This window comes from Acinonyx jubatus, chromosome C2 (genome assembly GCF_027475565.1).
Source record: "Acinonyx jubatus isolate Ajub_Pintada_27869175 chromosome C2, VMU_Ajub_asm_v1.0, whole genome shotgun sequence".
Lineage (NCBI taxonomy): Eukaryota > Metazoa > Chordata > Mammalia > Carnivora > Felidae > Acinonyx > Acinonyx jubatus.
Window position 1 is genome coordinate 135,980,225 of NC_069384.1, and position 21,639 is coordinate 136,001,863.

The window sequence follows — 21,639 nt, forward strand, 5'->3', positions numbered from 1 at the left end:
GCAATGGATACAGGAACCTTTCAAATTCTCCTATATCGTGGGCAAAATGACGTGATACAGGTATTTTTCTCCCTTAATTACATGCCCCATAAGGAGTATTTAATAACTTAATTTAACTTGTGATTATGTAGCTCACATGTTAAGTGGATGACTACATTACAAATAAAAATGAAAATTCACTTGCACTGAGCCCTAAAGTGAAAAACACAATTCAATTAAGAGTGTTCTCTTTGAGCTCAAGTGATTGATGCCTTACTTTAAATGTATTCCTGTCTTCTGTGCTTTTCAATACAGAAATGAACAGTAAGAGTCACAGGAATAGAAAAAAAGATAGAAAAAAAAAGAGATAATGCCACAAGAGTAGAGTGATTTTTATACAGTACCACTACGCACTGGAAGAAAGAAATTTAAAAAAAAAATAAAGTAAAAGAAGAGAGGCATGTCACAATTTCTCAGCTACATTAGGTAACTCTGATTTTAGAAGCAAAGAAAATACCTTGTCACTAAGTACTTATGTAGTTGTGAAAAAAGTAATCTAGATGGACTCACTTACCTCTTCGAAGTTTCTCAATACATCTACAAACTTCATGATTTTTAAACATTAACTATTTAATGTTTTCAAGTATGTAATGCGAGTGATAAAGTAGAGTACTTATTTGAATGAGAGGAGCTAATTTGAGAGGTTTTGTCTGGTTCCTGCTGTGAAACCACGGTTTATGTGTATTTGGAATCCAGATAGCTGCCTCACTGACCTCTAGTGGTGGGGTCCTGATGGGGGGGACAATGGCTAACAGTGGGTTCTAGAAGCTAGTACAAAGGATGTAATGAAGTCAAAAGGAACATGTGGCCTTGCCTAAGTTTGGTCAACATTGATGGGAGCTTTCTGTAAGCCAGAAACTTCAAGTGAGTTTTAATTCTAGTGATATAATCACAAAAAAGGTTTTTGTATGAAACTAAGAGAAATCAGAAGAACCATGTTGCCTAATTGCTCAGCCAATGTTCAGTACCTTTTCACAATGCCCATAATTTAATGCTTTGCTTGGTGGGTGATTGTCACGTGCTAGTTAAAATGTGGGGGGAATTAGAAATGTTGAATCTAATTGTAGGGGAGGGTCAAGCTGTTGTGGGTGTTGGTATCAGTAACAGAGAAAAATGTCTTTATTTCCTGGCATGACCTGCCCCCTGGCACAACCCCACAGTTGTGACCCTCACCGTCACGATGCCTGCTCTCTAGAGAGGACAACCACTTTCAGTGTAGATCAGGGAGGGACAGGCCTCCCTTGTATTCTCTTCCAGAAAATACCACCACAAGAAGTAATTTTCAAGCCTTTGCATGACAACTTCCCTCTGTCTAGAGAACGGTTACTTGCTTGGTAGATATCTACTCCTCACGCTACCTCTTCCCTACAGTCTTGGGTATGGCTGCATTATAACACTTGTCACTGACACACGAAGGGTTAAATGTCTGTTTCTTCTAGTAGAGACTGAATTTCTCAACAGAGAGAGAAAGACCTGATGCTACTCATCATTCTGTCCCTAGAACCTAGGATGGATCTCTAAATAGGTGCCGATTAAATGCATGTTGAATTAATTTCACATTTTGATTTTAAAATGGAAATATGCATATGGTGTCTCAATGGATTTTGTATGTGAACAGGGTTCAACTTAATTCTTTGCCATTCTTTGGCACTTTGCCTTATCTGCTGAACACACTTTAGGGGATTTTTATGGCACTTAATGCTGGAAAAGCATCTGGCACAAACACAAACTATTATTTTTTCTCAGGGAGAAGCTTATCATCAACTGCAAATTGTGCTATTTACAGGCGCTCTCTTTGCATGGAACGTAGCAAAGGAATAATATCGAGATTGTTTCATTTTCTAAAAATTTTGATAAATAACTAACAAGTTTTTTTTTAAATCTGGGAAATGCAATGAATTATTCCAGTGATGACTCTGCAGTTTAAGATTTATCTGAAAGACTAAATTCCTATAGTAATTTTCAGTACACGGAGAATGCTATTTTCTGTACTCAGAGAATGCTATTTTCTGTTAACACTATTTTTAACCTTTCAAAATGAAATATATTATGTTCTACAACAATATAGAGAAATTAATTATGACATTGTTAACCCATTTTCCTCCCTGAAAACCCACATAATAAAATACACCCTGTATTTTCTGAAAAAGAGTACCTTCCATTGGGGAAAAATTATTAAATTCCCTACATTTCCATAAATGAAGAAAGGGCTTCCCTCTATAATTTTATAGCATTTCTTTTTTTTTAGTGTTTATTTTGAGAGAGGGAGAGAAAGCACATGCACATGTACACTTGGGCAAGTGAAGGAGGGGCAGAGAAAGAGAGAGAGAGAGGGGGAGGGGGAGGGAGAGAGAGAGAGAGAGAGAGAGAGAGAGAGAGAAAGGGGCAAAGAGACAGGGAGAGAGAATCCCAAGCAGGCTCTGCACTGTGGGGATCAATCTCACAAAATGTGAGATCATGACCTGAGCCGAGATCAAGAGTTCGATGATTGACTGACTGAGCCACCCAGGCATCCCAATTTTGTAGCATTTCTAGTCTCTAATTCATAGAATTGTCCTGATTGCAACTTTAATGGACGTGTCCCAAAGATCACTTCTAAGATATGCAATTAACATGCATTGCTAATAGGATTTATTGGGTTCACAAAATAATGGTTTATATTTGAGGCAGATGTTTTGTCAGTGTTAGGCACCATAACAGTTTTCTGAAGCACTTTGGGTACACCAGGAAAAGATGAAGAATGATATCACATATAACGTCAAGAACCTAGACCCTTATAGGCATGATCCACCTGTGTTCCAGCTGCTGTCCATTCATTCACAAAGGACTCGCAGAACTGCGGCCAGACGTTCTTGTAGTTATGAGAATAGAACAAAGACAAGTCAGACTGATAAATTACATTTACACACCTCTATAAAAAATACCAGAGTAAAAACATTTGAAAAAATATGAAAAATACTTGCAAATCCTACTGCAAAGAGGTTAAATTTCTTATTATATAAAGAACATCTACAAAATCAGGAGGAAAAATGCCAATGATGAGAAAAATCGGCAAAGCCTTCATAAATTCAATGAAGTAAATTATCTCAAAGTACCTAAGGCTTCTTGGTATGGGGGTTCAATAATAAAAATAAATGGCTATTTTTGGTCAAAATAAAAGAAAGCTAATGTTCATCTGTATAAATCAATTTGGTGCCTAGATTAGAACTCTGGAAATAAAAAAAAATTGTGAATAAACTGTTATTTTTTGGAAATTGAGGGATTAGGAAGGAGAGAAAACAAAATACTTTAAAGGAAGATAAGTTATTCCAACTGGACCCACCCCAAGATACTCCTGTGACCTAAGAGATCTGAGGTGAGACATTTTATGGGCAAAACCCAGCAAAATCACCCAACTGCTCTAATAATGGTCTCTTCTTGGACTTAGGAAAATATTTGGTAGGCAGAAAAAAAGTGTTTGTTGTCATTTTTAGCTTCCTACAACCAAAGTTGCAGAAAAAAATGGCTTTGGCCTTGGATTAAGTTTTGGAGGGAGGGTGAGCTGGCAAGAAACAATGGCAATGACTCCAGAAGATTGAGTTGTCTGGGCATGCATAAATGCCTGACTTCTTGTTATACCAAAATTTCTTCCTTTTGCATAAAAAAAATATTTATTTTCCATGATTGACCATGAGTACAGGAGTTGTGTTAGGCACTCTAATCCCAAGAGTTTAAGGCTTAGAGAAAACTTCCACAAATGGTGAGATGTTAATAGCACAGTATCCCTTGTGGGCATTCAGTAGCCCTTGGTGGAATTCTGGCCAGAGGGTTTCTTTTTCCTGAGTGATGTCTGGTGGAGGAACTCAGTGTGTTATGAATGCATTAAGGAAACCCTACTGTCCCTTTACACAGTGGATGTTTGTTTGAAGCATTTACAGGATGCTCATCTGTGCCAGGTAGTGTGTTAAAGGCTTTATATGAACATTCACATCCATTCCTTACAAAGATCTATGAGGGAATGACACTGACTGTGAGCATTTTATAAATGGAGAGACTAAGACTCTGGAAGCTAGAACCACTCGACCACATAGTAAGGGCAATGCACGGTGTGTACCTGTGTAACTCCAAAGACCACAGACATAGCTCTTCTTCCCAGTCCAAAAGAGACTGGAACATGGAAAACAACCTGTTATACAGCTTCATAGTGGCTCACCTTGCAAAGGACACAAGTAAGACTAAACAGTGCACAGATACTAAGCTCATAAATAAAAACTCTTGATTTTTGTGGTCATTAATTCATAAAATTTCACTCAGAGTCTGTCTTAGGCCCATGCTTTAGATACTATTATTAGCAACATTCTGAGGGTCTACCTAGTTTAATTCTTTCCATGCCAGTTCCAATAAAGCGATGCTGATGCTGTAAACACAGTACAGAAAACTATGCGATATTTGTTTATATCCCAAAATGTGAAGCCTTCAGGCATCAGGAAGTATTATTGGGCACAAGTCAGCTCTTGCACAGAGAACCTTGTAGGGCTTGGTTAAGGATTATATTCTTTACTCTCTATTCAAATGGAAGTCTGCTTGATGGCTTTGAGAAACACAGAAACACACAAATTTTGCATTTTGTGAGATCACTCGGCAAGAGCAAAGAACTCTGGATGGGAGGAGAGCCAGAGTGAGAGAGGAGCAGAGGAGTGGATTCTTATCGCAGTGGCCAAAGGAAGAGATGGCCACGCTAAGAATTAGATGATGAAAGACAAAGAAGAGAGAGAAGAGGGCACAGATTTGCTTAATGTGGGAGTTAAAAATGTCAAGAATTGATGATGACCTTTGAGAGGTGGTTCAAATATGCCTCGCAGGTTTCTGGTTCTTGCAAACACACGATCGGAGGTTCCATCCCCAGAACTGTCGGTAGTGACAGAGATCTAAATGTCTGGGGAAAGAGCGTCAGTTGGGTTGGGATATGTTGCGTTTCAGGAGTCTTTAAAACATCTACGTAAAATATGGGCTCTGCGATTAGCTATGTGGTCTGGAACTGAGAGATGAAGTCTAGGCTGGGGCTAAACTGGGGAGTTATCAGAAACAGATGGTAACTGAAGCCACTGGGAAATGCCATTTGAAAGGCAAATAAAAGATTTTTTCCTGTTTAACCACTGAAACACAATCCTTAATCAGCTGCAACATTTGAATGAGCGAATGAAGACTCTGGTCGTGTATGGGAGAACATATTTCCAAATTCTTCACTGAGCTCAAGTATACTTCAGCACTTAGCTTCAAAGCAAGTCTTTCCTTAAAGTGCTTAAAATCTTCAAGTTTCAGTCACACGGTGAATCACTCCTTTCTTAAACTTCGCACCAACATAAGCGAACGAGGAATAAATGACACACTTCTCTCATATATAGAATGTTGTATCTCAGCATTGGGTCTCTAGAGGCTGGATTCATGAGGATAAAAGTTCTCTCGCTAGAGCAGCAAAATGAGGTTTGGTAAAAGTCCAACTACTAAAGGCCACAATGAGGTGGCCTCCAGACATGGCAGTGAGTTGTTCTCTCAGTTAAAATTGTAGCGGATGGAATGAGCCACTTACAGAGATCTTATTAAAGGGTAGGTCAAAAGCAATGAGGCAGGATGAGACTACTAATCAAGGGCTGACTGAATGTAAAAGAGAGCTGTGCTTAATGAATATTATTAACATGTCTGAAGTAAGACCATCTTAGTTGAATAGGTCTTACTCTGGCATCTGGAAAAAAGGAATTTAAAGATTAACTTCATCTAGGTTTCCTTCTCCCCCCCCCCCCCCTGCCTCCCCGCCTCCAACAAATGTGGGAGAAAAACAAAACAGAAGCCCTCTATCTGTGATGACCGAAGGAGAAAGGGTTTGTTCTGTCAATCAGGTTTTAAAATTGTTTATACATGTGACATTTACAAGTCAATAATTATAAAATTTAAGTACTTTCCGGCTTCTACGTGTGAAGGAACAAAACCCCACAACTCAGTAAGATCACTAAATTTAAGATTCTTGTCTACATTTTTTTCAATATTTTCAAGTGTTGATTTTTAATTAATTAATTAATTAATTAATTTTTAGAGAGAGAGAGAGACAGAGCATGAGTGGGGGAGGGCAGAGAGAGAGGAGACAGAATACGAAGCAGGCTCCAGGCTCCGAGCTGTCAGCACAGAGCCCGACATGGGACTCCGACTCACAAGCCATGAGATCATGACCTGAGCCAAAGTCGACTCATTTTCAATTTTTAAACAGCTCTTTCATTTTAATGCTTTGGGGAGTGTGGGGGGCTGCTTTTGACATGTTTTTCCAGCAGTATTTGTGATTAGCACTAAGAAAAGTCAAAAAAAGTTTTCTCTAAATAAGACTTACTAAAACTTTTTGACTTTGCAAATATTAAGAAATTTCTAACCATTGAATTTTCTATGATACTATATGAATCTCCACATTGTTTGAATTTACCAGGGTCAAAACAAACAAAACTAATAAACATCTATATTTTCATGACAAGTTGGGATATTTGTATCCAATCTTAAATACCAGAGTTGTCTAAGTGATGCCTGTTAATATCACCGCTTCCAATGCTTAAACCAGCAAGTGATTCCCCCCTTGGGCATACATTAACAATTTACTTTTTGCAGACAAGTGCACAAATATGATTAGCTTTTGCAAATTGCTCTTTATTCTGTTACTAGTAAGTAATTTTTATATTATTACAGTGTAAACAGATGCTATTTTCCACTACATATTCAGCTGTAATGAGCTAATTTAATGTATTAAAACAACAAAAGAACTTCAAGAATGAGTCAGTGATTCAAGTTGCATGGAAACCAAGGGAAAAATCAAGCATGAAGTTTGCAAAACCGTTCCAAAATTCCGTTTTCGATAAGGAATTGTGGAGCCCCTGTTCCTTGAGGCTGCTTAGCCAATGCTGTGTGCGCACCTTTGCATGGTGAGTCCTTGCAATCCTTCAAGCGGAAGGGTTCCACATGCTCCTCTGCTCATTGTGCTCCCAAATCCTGAAACGCTATTTAGTGTTCCTCCTTTAGGTTTAAGATTACATTTATTTATTTACTTGTTCATTTAAATATTTATGTATTCAACTAGTGTTTATGCTGTGGGGCATTCCAAATAGATAGGCATTACAGGAAGTTGATCAAGAAAAGGAGATAAAGAAGATGTAGTAATGAAACTAGGATAAGCCCCTGAAGAATCTCGTATCACAGAAACCAAGAGAGATAACGACTTCTGGAAGCTAAGTCACTACTGACTGCTGCTGCTATGTCAGATAAAAGGAGTTATGGAAGTGTCCACTGGATTTTATAACATATGTATTGTTGGCAACTGTAATACAGAATAGGATCATTTAATGCTTAATCAATTGATTAAAACAATGGATTTTGGAAAGGTCTGGAATAAATGAAGGATCTGAATGCTTGGTCAAGCAGTTGCCAATTTAGGTGGCCTCCAGATGCAAACTTGGTCATCTGACACTATCATTCTGAACTAAGCACTATTATCTAATTCTGCTCACATATGTTTCCATATTATAAGTGGATATCTGGAAACAGACCTGCATTTTGATTCTATCATTCATAAAAGCACAAAGATGAGTAAACATTTTCAATAACATCAATGAGTTATTTTTAAATACTTTTACTTTTTTTTTTTATCAAAGTCCTCAGAGTAGAAAGTCTTGAAAGTTTAAATAAAGAGAAGGGATAATGCAAAATAACCTATAAACAAACCATCTAATATTAATCCTTTCAGATGTTCAGAGATTTTTTTCCTATCAGCAATAGTTTCCTATAGTAGCTGTTGCTCAATATCTATTTGTTGAACTAATTATATGTTATTATATAAAAATTAAGAACACACTCTTTACTGTTACATAAAATACTTTACTGATTAACATATCTTCAACATTTCTGTATTTAATCAAGATTGTTTCTCTCACACCCTCATGACGATTGCCACTCTTAGAGAGAGGTGATATAGCTTGGTATTGTAAGCAACAAGCTAAAAAGTGAAGGCACAGCTCCCCACTAGTCTCCCAAGTTCATTCATATATCCAACATAAACCATTTCACCTGAAAATTTCCCAGTCCCTAAAACAGAGCAATGGTACAAAAGGTTTATAAGCAGTAAACTGATTTATTTGTTATATTGAAAGTAAATTTTCAGATAAAGACTAAATAAGAGTCTAATCTTAACTTAGACTTTCCTCTATAGATTAGTATTTTAAATTGGCTACCCTCTGGTCTTCAATATCCTTCATGTCTGGAATGGCCATGACTTGTTAAGTCACCAAAACCACATGGAACCAGATGACCAGAAATGCTCAGTGCAGAAAACCAGAAAAAGAGAAATACACATCCATGTTCTCAAGTCTCTCTAGTTTAAGGCCTATTTGTTATAGCAGCTTAGTGTAAATATAACTAATCAAATCCTTCCCATAGATTTTCAGGTAAGGAAAAAAGAACATAAAGGTGCCCAGATAATGATAAAAACAGCAAATACCAAATATTTGCCAACTAATACATTCTACATACTATGAAGGGATGTTATCAAAATTAGAGTTTATTATATTAATTTCACAGATGAGGAGACTGAGATTCATAATGTCTAAGTGACTTGCCCAAGGTCCAGAAGGAGTAAGCCAGAGAGGAAATATCTGAAACCAGGTCTTCTTGTTTCCAAAACTCATGATCCTTCCATTACAACATGAAGAACTTTTCAAACAGTTCTGTCTTTAGCACAAATATTTAGGAAAATGAACTATATATTATATATACATTATATGTATAATACATATATATAAATGAATTACACACACACACACACACACACACACACACACACACACACACATATAACCAGAAGGGGAGAAAAGATTTTTTTAAAAAGCCCTGATAGGGGCACTTGGGTGGCTCAGTCGGTTAAACATCCGACTTCAGCTCAGGCTGTGATCTCACGGTTTGTGAGTTCGAGCTCCACGGCGGGCTCTGTGCTGACAGCTTGGAGCCTGGAGCCTGCTTCTGATTCTGTGTCTCCCTCTCTCTCTGCCTCTCCCCCACTTGTGCTCCGTCTCAATCTCTCTCTCTCTCTCAAAAATAAGTAAAATGTAAAAAAAAGAAAAATTTAAAAAGCCCTAGTACATTTCCTACTTTCTTCTATGATCCTGTATCTTTACCACAGAAACAAAACAGAATCATTTTTGTAATATACTAGCTTCTGGGGAACAATGTCAGGAATTCACAAAAGAAATTTATTTCTTCTTCTTCCTTGGCAAACAGCCAGACTATACTTCTCTTACACCTAGGTAGCTATGTGGTTGAGTAATAGACAATGACTCTGAGTGTAAAGGACCTGTAATATGTGTCACCCTGGTTTACTAAAACTTCCCAAGCATAGTTTTCTAGGTTCTTTCTCTTCTGCCCATTGGATCAAACAAGCACAATCACCTTAGAAGCCACACTCTGAAGATGTTAACACCATAAAATGCAAGGGCCTGAATTTCTGAAATCACCACTTGGAAGACATGTGTCAATGGATGAAGTACAGGTATTTTGGATATTACGTAGGAAAATTAAAATATTGACTATTAGAGCTGGTATACATCTTTTGATTGATTTACACAACAATCAGGGTTATATTAAACTAACAAATGCATTTACCTTCTTATTATGCTTTAAATCTAGATAAACAGAGTTCCCAGCCAAGGAAAAGAAGAAACAGTGTGTGAGCAGATAGTCACAATTAAGTCTGCAAATTTATTTTTTTAGCTAGTCTTTGCCTAAATGAAGACCGAAGTACTCCAAAAATCTACAATTACATGATTCTAAAAGAGGCAAGTTTGTGATGTATCTTTCTTTGGGTATTTCTTTGGATAGCCTAGAGTAACGAAAGACCTAGATGTGGTGCTAAACCATAGATATGGATGGACTCAAATCACCTCTATACATTACCTTCTCAATCCTTACCAAATCAATTTCTGGTATGGACAGCACACCCAGTTTCCCCAGATGCTCTCCCTGAAACCAAAGGTGGAACTACGACTGAGGATTTTCTCAGTATTTTCATCAAAGCCGAGTAATATCTTCTCATCATAGTGCAAAGGAATTTCAGTTTCTGATATTCTATTTGACTTTGACAATAAATCAAAAGATCCTGCTCCTTCCTAGAGAGTCCTGCAAGTGATTGATGACACTCCCCCAAATTTTAACGTCATGCACTTCAAAAATAAGTACTACTTTTATTTCAGGAGCCCTTCACATCCACAGCTTTTTATGTGTCTTCCTTTTTCCTGGCTGTCCTTTCTCATCACATACTTAGGAAACTTAAAAAAAATAAAATAATTTACTCATCCCTTTAAAAAAAAATCTTTTCAGCATACACCAAGATAATCTTGTGATTCTTTTTTCAATCTTACATGAATTTCATCTATAGACCTCAAGTCCCTTTTGGAAACATCCATTCATTTTTCACCATCTTTAAGTGAAGAAGAAATATCGCCTCACAATAGGTGTGTTAATGCACACACACACACACACACACACACACACACACACACACATGAACTACAGTACTTAAACCTTTCTATAAACCTTACTATAACCCAGAACCCAAAAGAGCATGGTTCCAGGTCTATAAGCTAAGCATTAGGCATAAGTCTTACTTTAGTAAAATGGAATGAAATGAAGTTTGGATTTAATGGTTCTGAAATTAATATTTGGCTTTCTACTCATGGACTATATGACCTTAAGAAAGTTATTATTCCCCAAATCTCAGTTTCTTCATTTGCAAAATTATTATAGAGAGGGCTATTCTTTACTTTGTGAGGCTCAAATTGGACAAGCAAAACTTCAGCGCCTTGAATAAAAACTAAATTTGAATGAGAAATTCTGGAGTCTCCATCCTGGTATTTGATTCAATTTCTTTTCATCACTTTAGAACCCTTTTGTGGAAGGAAGAGCTTTTTCTCTACCCAACTCTCAGACGTCCCTCCCCCGCCTTTTGGGAACCTCAACTAACTGCCTCTATCAGCTCCAAGCTATATTAATGGGAGAAGACAACATTAGTAGTCTTAGCAAGACAGGGAAAAAAGATGTTAGGAATGTTTTCATAATCATTTAGAAGAATTTTGTTAAAATAGACCCTCAGCATGAGGAAAAAAAAAGTTCGCTTTATGGGTATTTCATTTTAAGGAACTTGAGAAGTCTGAGCACCCCCTCCAGACCCCAGAGGATACAAGATCTAAAGTTGCCCTTCTCTGCTGTAGATACAGCTAAAGAAAAACCAAACAAAAGCAGATGATGGAGAGTCAGCTCTGGGGGAAATGCAGAAATACAGAGAACAGCTTATCAGCATGTCGGTAGAGGAGGAGAAAAGTAAAATAGGAAATGATGATGAGGAGATAAGGAAGGAAGGAATCCCTGATGCCCATCCAAAGGGACTAATGGATCTCTTTAGGGACTGAGAGGAGAGGTAAATGAATTTTTGAATATGCATGGTCATCTAATACATGATTTCTCTACTGGCAAGTGGCTAGATGTTCCCAACCTAATACTAGGGTTGTATGAAGGCTGTAACACAGCCTGTAACACAGCTATGTTTTTTTTTTTAATTTTTAAAAATGTGTTATTTATTTTTGAGACAGAGAGAGACAGAGCATGAGTAGGGGAGGGGCAGAGAGAGAGAGGGAGACACAGAATGTGAAGTAGGCTCCAGGCTCTGAGCTGTCAGCACAGAGCACGATGCGGGGCTCGAACTCACAAACTGTGAGATCATGACCTGAACTGAAGTCGGACGCTTAACCGACTGAGCCACCCAGGCACCCCAACACAGCTGTGTTCTTAAAAGTTGTGGCAAAGAAACAATCCAGACTTGTAAGTAAGATGGAATACAGAATATCTGCTCTGTTATAAAGTAGGAGTAGAAGGGGGCAGGAAATCAATCCCTAACTCTTTGGTCTTCTTCCTCACCAATGCCAGTTCATCCCCCTTCAGTTGCTTACTGGGAACTTTCTTTGGGACTCTTAAGACTCACGGGGAAAGGGTGGGATGTTATCAAGGTATCTTTTAGTTAAAACATTTTATCCTGCTATCATGGTACATTTAAAAGAAATAGGGAGCAAGCTATAGAGGTTTTGGAAACATTTCTTTTTCTTCTTCAAGTATTTTAATTCTTGTTAAGCTTACCTGAAAAGGCACATTCTAAGCTTATTTTTTTCCTTTAATTTTTGGTGGGAAAATAAAGTGTTTTTATTGTTGTTTTTGGTTTTAAATTTTATATATTTTTTAATGTTTCTTCTCATAATGTTATTTTATTTTTTTATTTTAAGTTTTAATTTTAATTCCAGTTAGTTAACATACAGTGTTCCATTAGTTTGTGGTACACGATATAGCAATCCAACACTTCCATACATCACCCTGTGCTCATCAGGACAAGTGCTCTCCTTAATTCTATCCTCCCACCCATGTACCCTCTGGTAAACCTCAGAGCTGTTGTTTGTTTTTAATTAAATGCCCCGGACGCTTGACTACCATCACACTTAGTTTCAACTCCCACTCTCTCATTTGCTCTATAATTCAGATCTGTGTCACATTTTCTCAAGACTTTTCAAGAAAACAGGAAACAAAACCACAGTTCAAACTGTCAAAAGATGTATCTTCCCTTTTGCCATGGCTCCAGGCAAGCAGGATCTCTAATGATATTCAAGGACTTTGTGGTCAGAAGACCGGGTTCCACCTGCTTGCTGGCACAGGGAGTTTATGCAGCTTTTTTAAAAAATATTTTTAATATGTTTATTTATCTTTGAGAGAGACACAGAGACAGAGTGTGAGCAGGGCAGAGAGAGAGGGAGACACAGAATCCGAAACGGGCTCCAGGCTCTGAGCTGTCAGCACAGAGCCCCGCGCAGGGCTTGAATTCACAGACCGTGAGATCATGACCTGAGTCAAAGTCGACGCTTAACCGACTGAGCCACCCAGGCGCCCCAATGCAGTTTTTTTTTTTAAAGCTCAAGCTTCTCATTGGCAAAGTAGAAGTAACAATCCATGATTACCTGTTCATTGATGCTTGCGTCAAATGTTGTTATAATCTGCCCCATGTACTAAACTATGTGCGAGACACTAGGGCTGTGGTGGTAGAACAAAAAAAAGGGGGCGGGGTGGGGAGACAGACTGAGTCCCTGGGAAGCTTGGCATCATCATAAGGATTAAGGAGTCACTGAATTTAAACACATTAAATGCTCCATACATGATAGTTATATCTATGATTGCTCACGACACTGTTATTATTATGACACAGAGACCAATCCTGGTGCAGCTTATGAGGCTTTTAGGGGATTTCTAGATTTCCATTCAAAAAAAAAAAAAAGAAAGAAAGAAAAGAAAAAGCAAAATGAGCAATTTGATTTCAGATGAAGTGTGCTTCTCCCACACTAGACTGCTGTTAGAATAACCAAAATGTATTTGCATGCACATATGCATGAATCATATTAAACTGCCAGCATGTGACCACTTTGGACCTATAAAATTAGCAATTTCACATGGCCCATTCTAATGTCAGCAAGTGGGGATTGGGGGAGGGCATGAAAAGATGTATGTGGGAAGGAGAACAGTGATGAATAGTACATGCTGCAAAAATTTCACTCTCTTCAACATATTTAACTAAATATAGATTTCTGATAATTAGATTTTAAAATATTCTTAAAAAGGGAACATTTTGGCTTCCTTCTAGCTATAGTTCCAATATGAATTCTCAAGCCTAATAGAAAACACTTTTAAAACAAAATCCTCGGGGTGCCTGGGTAGCTCAGTCAGTTAAGCATCCCACTTCAGCTGGGGTCGTGAACTCGTGGTCTGTGAGTTCGAGCCCCCGCATCGGGCTTTGTGCTGATAGCTCGGAGCCCAGAGCATGCTTCAGATTCTGTGTCTTCCTCTCTCTGCCCCTTCAGAGACACACTCTGTCTCTCTGTCTCTCAAAAATAAATGTTCGGGGCACCTGCGTGGCTCAGTTGGTTAACTCAGCTGAGGTCATGATCTCACAGTTTGTGAGTCTGAACCCCGCGTCGGGGTCTGTGCTGACAGCTCGGGGGCTGGAGCCTGCTTTGGATTCTGTGTCTCCCTCTCTCTCTGCCCCTCCCCGGCTCACACTCTGTCTCTCTCTCTCTCAAAAATAAACATTAAAAAAAAATAAAAAAAAATAAATGTTAAAAAAAATTTAAATGACATCCTCTGTGCCCCATATCTGAAACAAATGCAAGTAGCAGTTGTATACAAGTTTGTATCTGTCAGTTATACACCAGATAATATTCTGAGTAAATATTCCAAATTGAAATATGTCCAGCAACTTCCAGCAATCTCCCCCTTCTTCTTCTTCCCATTGCTGTTCATCCTTCACCAAGTCATTCCAGCACATGTTGAGTTTATGCAACAGTTACTGAATGCCTACGATGGCCAGAAACTATTCAGACACCGTGTGTTCAAAAACACAGGTAAGGGAGTAAATCAAAGCACTTTACAAAGAAAAATAGCCTGTGAGGTTCATTATCTGGCACTACAAAATATCACTACCCTCTGGTTTGGGAGTTCGAGCAACTGCCTCACTCAAGGTCCTGAAACTCAAGGGTTAAAGATCTTGCGATTCAAACCGAGTCTGTATTCCGTGAAGATGGATATAATCCCTGCCATCCATTGACAAGTTATGCATAAAGCGATAGTGACAAACAAGGCCACAACCCATCACAGGTCCCTGAAATTACTGATGTAGTACCAAACCTCTAGCGAGTGAAAGAACAGGTGGCCCTCGCCCTGTAGGCTGCGGCTCTAAATCTTCCCAATGGACTGAGGAATAAGCACTTCACCATTTAACAGGAGCAGAGGAAGTCACTTCATCACCGGCCTGTCGCATGAATTGCTGACATAAGAAACTTTTCCCTACCTACAAAACCACAAGCACCGAGCGATTGCTTATCAGTTGGAAAATGCCTATTTCTCCCCCCACCACCCCTCCGCCGACCACTGACAGTCTCATATCTGGAAATCAAAGCCAGTTCTCTTTCAGGAACATTTTGGTGCTCTAAGCATTTGAACTCCAGTCATCTTGCACTAATCCTAAGCAGCAAACCTTTTGCGAATCTGTCAATGGCATATAAATTTACTTATAACTAGTGCTGTGCATCTATTATCCATCTATATGACTCAAAATGCCAACTGTCTGATACCTGAACAGCAGTTCACTGGATATCATTTTTGAAAAATGTTAGGTCAAACCCACATCTATTATAGAAGATCTTGCGGCTTAGGATTAGAAAGAGAGAAAGAGAAAACCCAGAATCAACCTGTCAGTCACTAAGTCAAGCTACAAATTGCTCCTAGAATTAATTCCTACCTATATTTAAAAAAATAACTTAGTGACTCTGTATGCTTAACGCCTTATTGGAAAGAAGAATCGGCCAAAAGGATAGAACACATTGGCAGGGGCCAATTAACATGCAATCATCTAATTGATGAAGAAAGATTAAGGAAGAATTGGACATTTAGCAATCCTTGCCACAGATATGTAATTTGTGATTTTGGAAAGACACCAAGTTTGATAAACATGACCATTTTGATGCCAGTATCAAATACAAGAAGGAAAGAAAATTAACTCTAAATCCTACTGTGAATCTGTTGCTTTGCTTACAACACTCCCTTTAAGCCTCAGTGACATCTTGCACAGTAGTGTTACCATCTTCATTGCACGAGAATCTGCGATTCATAGAAGTTAAACAAACTGGCTCAAAGTCATACAACAAATATGTGCTGAGACCGGATCAGCCTGATCCAAGGTCCCTTTGTCTTTCCATTTCATGAACCTGGCGCAGACAGTAACCTGGAAAATAACTCCTCTCTCATCTGAACTTGCATTTTGTGGACGAGGTGCAAAGCTGAAATGATGGTCTTGGTGATTTATCAAGGGATCATGCAAAGATTCGAACAGATTGCCACATCAACACTCTAGAATGTTTACTATAGCAGGCTTAAAATAATCCTCCCTCCCCTGCCCCTCTCCAAGCTCAACAAAAGGTAGTTTAGCTCTCTTACACAAAGAAACTGGAACTAAGCTCAAACTCCCTCAGCAACAAATCACTCACATGCTGACCTGAGAAGGAGAGCTGGAGCACTACTTTTACACCCGCCACTCAGTAGGATAAGCACAGCTGGGCTGAGGAGACCTCTTTTCCTAAATTCTGTTGCCAAGCTGAATTTTATGATCTTCACTGGCGGATGATCAAATACAAACTCTTAACTTACAGCCAAGTTATCTTACAGCAGCTGTTGGCAGAACTAATTTAGAATGCAAATCTAGCCCTTAATCTATGGGAAAACTGTTGCAGTGATGGATGGCTTGTGAAGCAATAGTTCATGAAAGACACCCCTGATGCCTTCTAGTCTTATGGAAGGAGAAATATTTAGCTGCCATTTGTGTTTATTTGTTTTCTTTTGAGCAATTGCCTCTATAGGGCGAATTAGAGCCTCATGGAAAGAAGTCCAGGTGTTTAAATCTTCCTCAACTCTCTTCTCCACATAAATAAAATTGAGATTAGAAGACAGATGTGTAGACTGAGTTTCAGATAATGTCTTCTTAGGACCTCGGACTCTTTCATTTTAGGCTAAGTCATCCAGAGAACAAGGCAATGGGGATGTAACAATTTGCCTAGATTTTTATGCGATGGCAAGAAAGTAGGAAGGTCGGCACCCATCACTCTGCCTCTGAAGAATCCGGTTACTCTAGGTATGAATTATCAAATAAAGTTGATAATATTTTTTTTTCTTTTTGTTCATTTAACTGCTGGTGAACAGTAACCCTGTAGAACACCTAACACTTAAGAGTTCCCTGAATCATTCCACAGCTGTGATCCTCATCTTTTCCATGGCACAAAATCTTAGAAAATATTCACTCCCGGTTATTAGGAAGTGCCATAGTATTCTATTGAGTTACTGAAGAAACCTGGGCTTCTGTAATATCTATGAAGATCTCATCTTACGGCAGCTGTCAAGAGTTGGGACAATAGAAAAATGTATGTCTCTATCTGTTCCTGTTTTGTTAGGCACAGAGAATAATTATTGTGGATCTTCAAGTCAACTCAAAGAATCGGTAGAATAAGAATAAAGGGAAAGTGCTCTAATGGGTAAAGAATTCGAAAAGGGAAGATACATCCACTTTGGGTTTTTTATTGTTGTTCTTTCAGCTTGGATTTGTATAGAGAGGAGAAAAGTTTGTAGTCTAAGTAATTTAACTTTGAAGATTAGGCTAGAAACTCTGTTTAGCCCATGATGTACCTCTAACTAGTCACTTCCACATATGCTCAGTGCTCCACATGAGCCGACATGCACAAAGGGAAAAGCAACGTGGTGCCACTGTTCATGTCTATTTGTGATCCCGCTTTGCCCTGACCAGATGCCACTGCTTGTCACCCACTAGTTTTCTTAGATACGTAGTTGTCTATATTCCTGATAAACATGAGTCTGTGGGAGACTGGGGCTTCCGTTGGGATTCGGAAAATACCCTGAAATCACTGGGTCTATTTTGGAGGCAGATCTAACATAATTTGCATCGTATTGAACACAGGGTGTGATTCCAACATTTTTACCAGATGAACCAAAAATGGGGAGCTGGAGCTGGATCTATTACAGTTAAATATTCCCGTATGTCCTCTAAGATGAGGTGCTGCTAGAGCCCTTGATCATCCTAAATCTTCCTGGGGATAAAACAGTGAAAACTTATCTGGAAACAAAGCTCACTTCTCTTTCATTTACCGTTCCCCTAACCTAACTAACATGTGGGTATTTACATCACTGACCATTCATCTTATTTGTGGATGCATTACATGATGGAAGGCCCTAACAATGTGTTTGGTAGTAAGTTACCAAGCAAAGCCTGGATCCACTGTGAAGCCATCTAATGTCCTTGGACAGACCAAATATTTTGAAGTCAGAAAATAAAGCAAGCTCACAGGAGGGAGACCATATTTGTTCACTAAGGGTGAATGAACTAGGGCAAAGGGAGCTTCTTCCATCTCCCCTAAGAATGTCTCTGTTCCTTGTCATGGGACTTCCCTGGTTTGAGTATGAAAGAAGAGGAAATTGGGGGAGGGCTGACATATCATAAAGCTTAGGTGAAATGAAGCTTCGACATCGATCTGTCTATCTATCTATCATCTATCTACCTCAGGGGAGCATCCTCATATTTACTTAGCCATTAACTTATATACTCAATAAATATTTATTAAGCGCTACATATCAAGCACTGCTTAAGTACTTGATAAAACAGTGAATCAAACAGACAAACAGTCTTTGTCCCAAGAGAGCTTATATTCTAATTGGCAGTGGACAATAAACATAATAAATAAGTAAATCATGAAGTATATTAGGATGTAATTAGTTCTTAGGGGAAAAACCATCAGGTAAGGAGAGGAGGAATGACAGGGGCTGAAATCCTAAACACAGTGGTTGCATCATGAGATGGTAATATTTGAATAAAGCTTTAAAAAATGTAGAAATCCGAGGAAAGGGAATTCCAGGCAGAGAGAGAGAGAGTCCATGCAAAGACATAGAGGTAGGAATGAGCCAGATGCATTCTAGGTATAGTTAAGAGCTGGGTTGGAACGAAGTTGAGGTAAGTGAGGTATTTGCATCAGGAGAAAAACTTAAGGGGATACTAAACAATTCAGGGATCGAGATGAATAATATTTTCATATTAATTTAAAAAATTAAATATTTAATATTAAAAAAAATTAAAACCAAAACAAACAAAATCTTTTGTGGACAAAATATCCAAATTAAGTAAGACAGGATCTGACCCCGTACTTGTACAACCCTGCCTCACTCGCCTGGTTCCAGTAAAAATTTATCTACAAAAATGGGTGGCCAGCATAAAGACCACAGTCTGCCAATTTTACCTCTTTACTATTGCATTTAATATTCATTCTGATTACTCACTTTTTTAGCAACCCTTATTAAAGTTTGTGCCTGAGTGCCTCAATTGCCTTACTCCAGTCCCGGCCCTGCAAAAGGGGCCAATGTGTTTGCAGAAGAGCAACTGAGGGGGCGATGGGAGGAGAAGAGGTCAGAAAGGCTCCCGAAGTCCCTATTTCATAGGGTTGGAGAACCAGTCTAAGGATTTTGCCTTTTAATGTAAGGGGAACGTACCACATTGGAGGATTTTAAACAGAAAAGCCATCTGGTTTCAACTTACCAAGTTAAAAATGTTGAGTAAAAGGAGTAGAAGCTAAGAGAATAATTAAGAGGATGTTTGTAATCATCTAAATGATAGTTGATGGATGGTGGCTTGGACCAGTGTGGTAGCAAGAAGGTGGTGGAGAGGTCAGATTCTGGATATATTTGGGAGGTAGAACTAACATAATTTGTTTAACATTGAACATAGGGTGCGAGATAGTAAGAAAGGGTGATTTCAATATTTTTACCAGATGAAACAAAAACACGGAGCTGCCATTATCAGGGAAATGCAGAAGGGAATGGGCCTATAGTTATGAACATTTTCAATCTGAGTTATCTCTTAGCTAACCAAGTGAAAATAGTAACTAAGCCATTGATATTCAAATATGAAGTTGAGGAAGAGATTTCAGCTGAAGAAACAAATATGGGTGCCATTTTGAAATCAACATAATTAACTTATTCCTCTCCTCCACCTCCAGATACTGAAGTCATTCTCCTGTAAACCAGAATTGAGAAACTTTTTATAGAGAATACATCTCTTCATGAGATAGAACTACATTAGGGCCTACTCTTTCAAGGTTCTTCAGCGACACAGTGGTTTGTTTAAAAACAACAAAAACCCCACACTGATTTCTATACCTTTGGTGGAAATACCTTTGATACAATCTCTGTTTTCACTGAGCTTTTAATTCTCAGCATTTTTTTTTTAATTTAAAGATTGACATGTTTCAAATTAGAGATTACATGGTAAAATTTTAGTAACTGGATCCCACCCCAAATGTCTCACTTTCCAAAATCTGCATTAAATTTTCTGCCAACATGAAATGTGCCTACGAACTACAATGTAACTAAACATATCCACCCGGAAAACACTAGACAAAAAGAAGGAGAAAACTCTCCTTGAGTTATTCAAAATAAAGGTCTGTCCTTTCATATCAGCCTCCAATAAATTGTAATGAATTTTTTCAGACAATCTGAGTGTTTTATGAATATATAAACACAGACCCTTCTTTGGGGCTGATGTTCAAAGTTTGGCATTAGGTTATACGCTGTGGCTACTGTTTAAAAGTAAAAAAAGTCATTTGACCATTTGACTAGCCTCTCTGGGCTAAGAAGAGATGAACTATTCTGACCTACTCTTCATTATAACATCTAGTCTGCTGACTGCTAATAAAGAGCCACAACAGTGGGTGCATATATTCTCGTTAATTGTTAAACCTGCATAATGACATAGCATCTCTCGCCTGAAGCGATCAGCTCCTATCCTGGTAAGAGAGCCAAGACAACAGATCTATCAGTGAACCAGCTTGAGCTGTTAGCTCAGCCTTTAAAAACCAAACCCCATTTAGTGTTGTGTGGTTTATATGCTTCTGCATGGATCGCTTTCTTGTTAAGGGATGCCATTTGCCCTCGTTTTGTTTTGGGGGTTAAAGTAAGAACTAATAATACCCGAATATCGGTATCAAAAGAAAGCAGCAGTCTCTCTCCTACTGTTGTCCTACTACACACAAAAAATAGAAATATATCATTATCATAGGAAGTCCAGCCACACAGGAAACTTTAGGTTTTTCTAATTCATCCTTTTTAAGGGAAAGGCATGAAATCTAATCAAATCCGCATTATTTTGTAAGTTCATATTCCATTCAGTTTTCTTTATACTTTGCACTCTAAACGTTAGAATATCTCTTACGCTTCTCTAAATTATTGTTCTGGATTTTATAAAGTAATAAAACACAACAAAATGCAATAAAAAAAGAAAAATTATCTTTGTGGGATGCACCGAGGACATATTAAATGTTTATTTAATCATACGTTTATTTTAAATACTTTATGAAATCAATAAATATTTTACCATGATAATGTTCTATCATTGCTGTAGTACTTATCTGAACATGCTCCTGTTTTAAGAAATAGAAGTTGGCTTAGAGAAATAAGAAATAATTTTACTTCGCATAACATATATTGCAGACACAGCAAAGAGTAATGCTGAGTTTGAGCAATTGATTTTAAAACATTTACTTCTCAATGTCTTTTTAAACCATGAAGATAGCTACTTAGTGTTACTTAAAATAAGATGAAAATTAAAGATAAATATTCCCTAGCCCAAGCCAAAACATAAAACAAAAAACCTAACTTAGGAAACCATTAAAAATCAACAAAATTAGACTTGCAAACATTCTACTAAAACATATGCTAAGCTGTTTTTTTACAGAAGTCCTGAATATTCATTCAATTATGATTCGCGGGATTTTAATTTCTACAATGACTGCATTAAGAACGGAAAAAAAGTTGATATGAAAGTAAGGAAACAATAGATCATAAGCTACTATTTGAATTAAGAAAGCCAAAGCATGAACATAATAACCATATCGCACAAATGATCGAGCA

At 38.1% G+C, this 21,639-nt stretch overlaps 1 protein-coding gene and 1 long non-coding RNA gene across 6 annotated transcripts in view; one reads left to right on the plus strand and one right to left on the minus strand.

Moving 5' to 3' along the window:
* The window catches only part of ZNF385D (zinc finger protein 385D), an 886,977-nt gene that overhangs the window by 90,181 nt on the left and 775,157 nt on the right, over nt 1-21,639 (minus strand). The window lies entirely within an intron of this gene.
* Nucleotides 825-10,812, plus strand: LOC113599992 (uncharacterized). Its single transcript, XR_003420995.2, has 3 exons — nt 825-903; nt 6,745-6,977; nt 9,727-10,812. It is a non-coding gene; the product is annotated as an uncharacterized LOC113599992 (long non-coding RNA).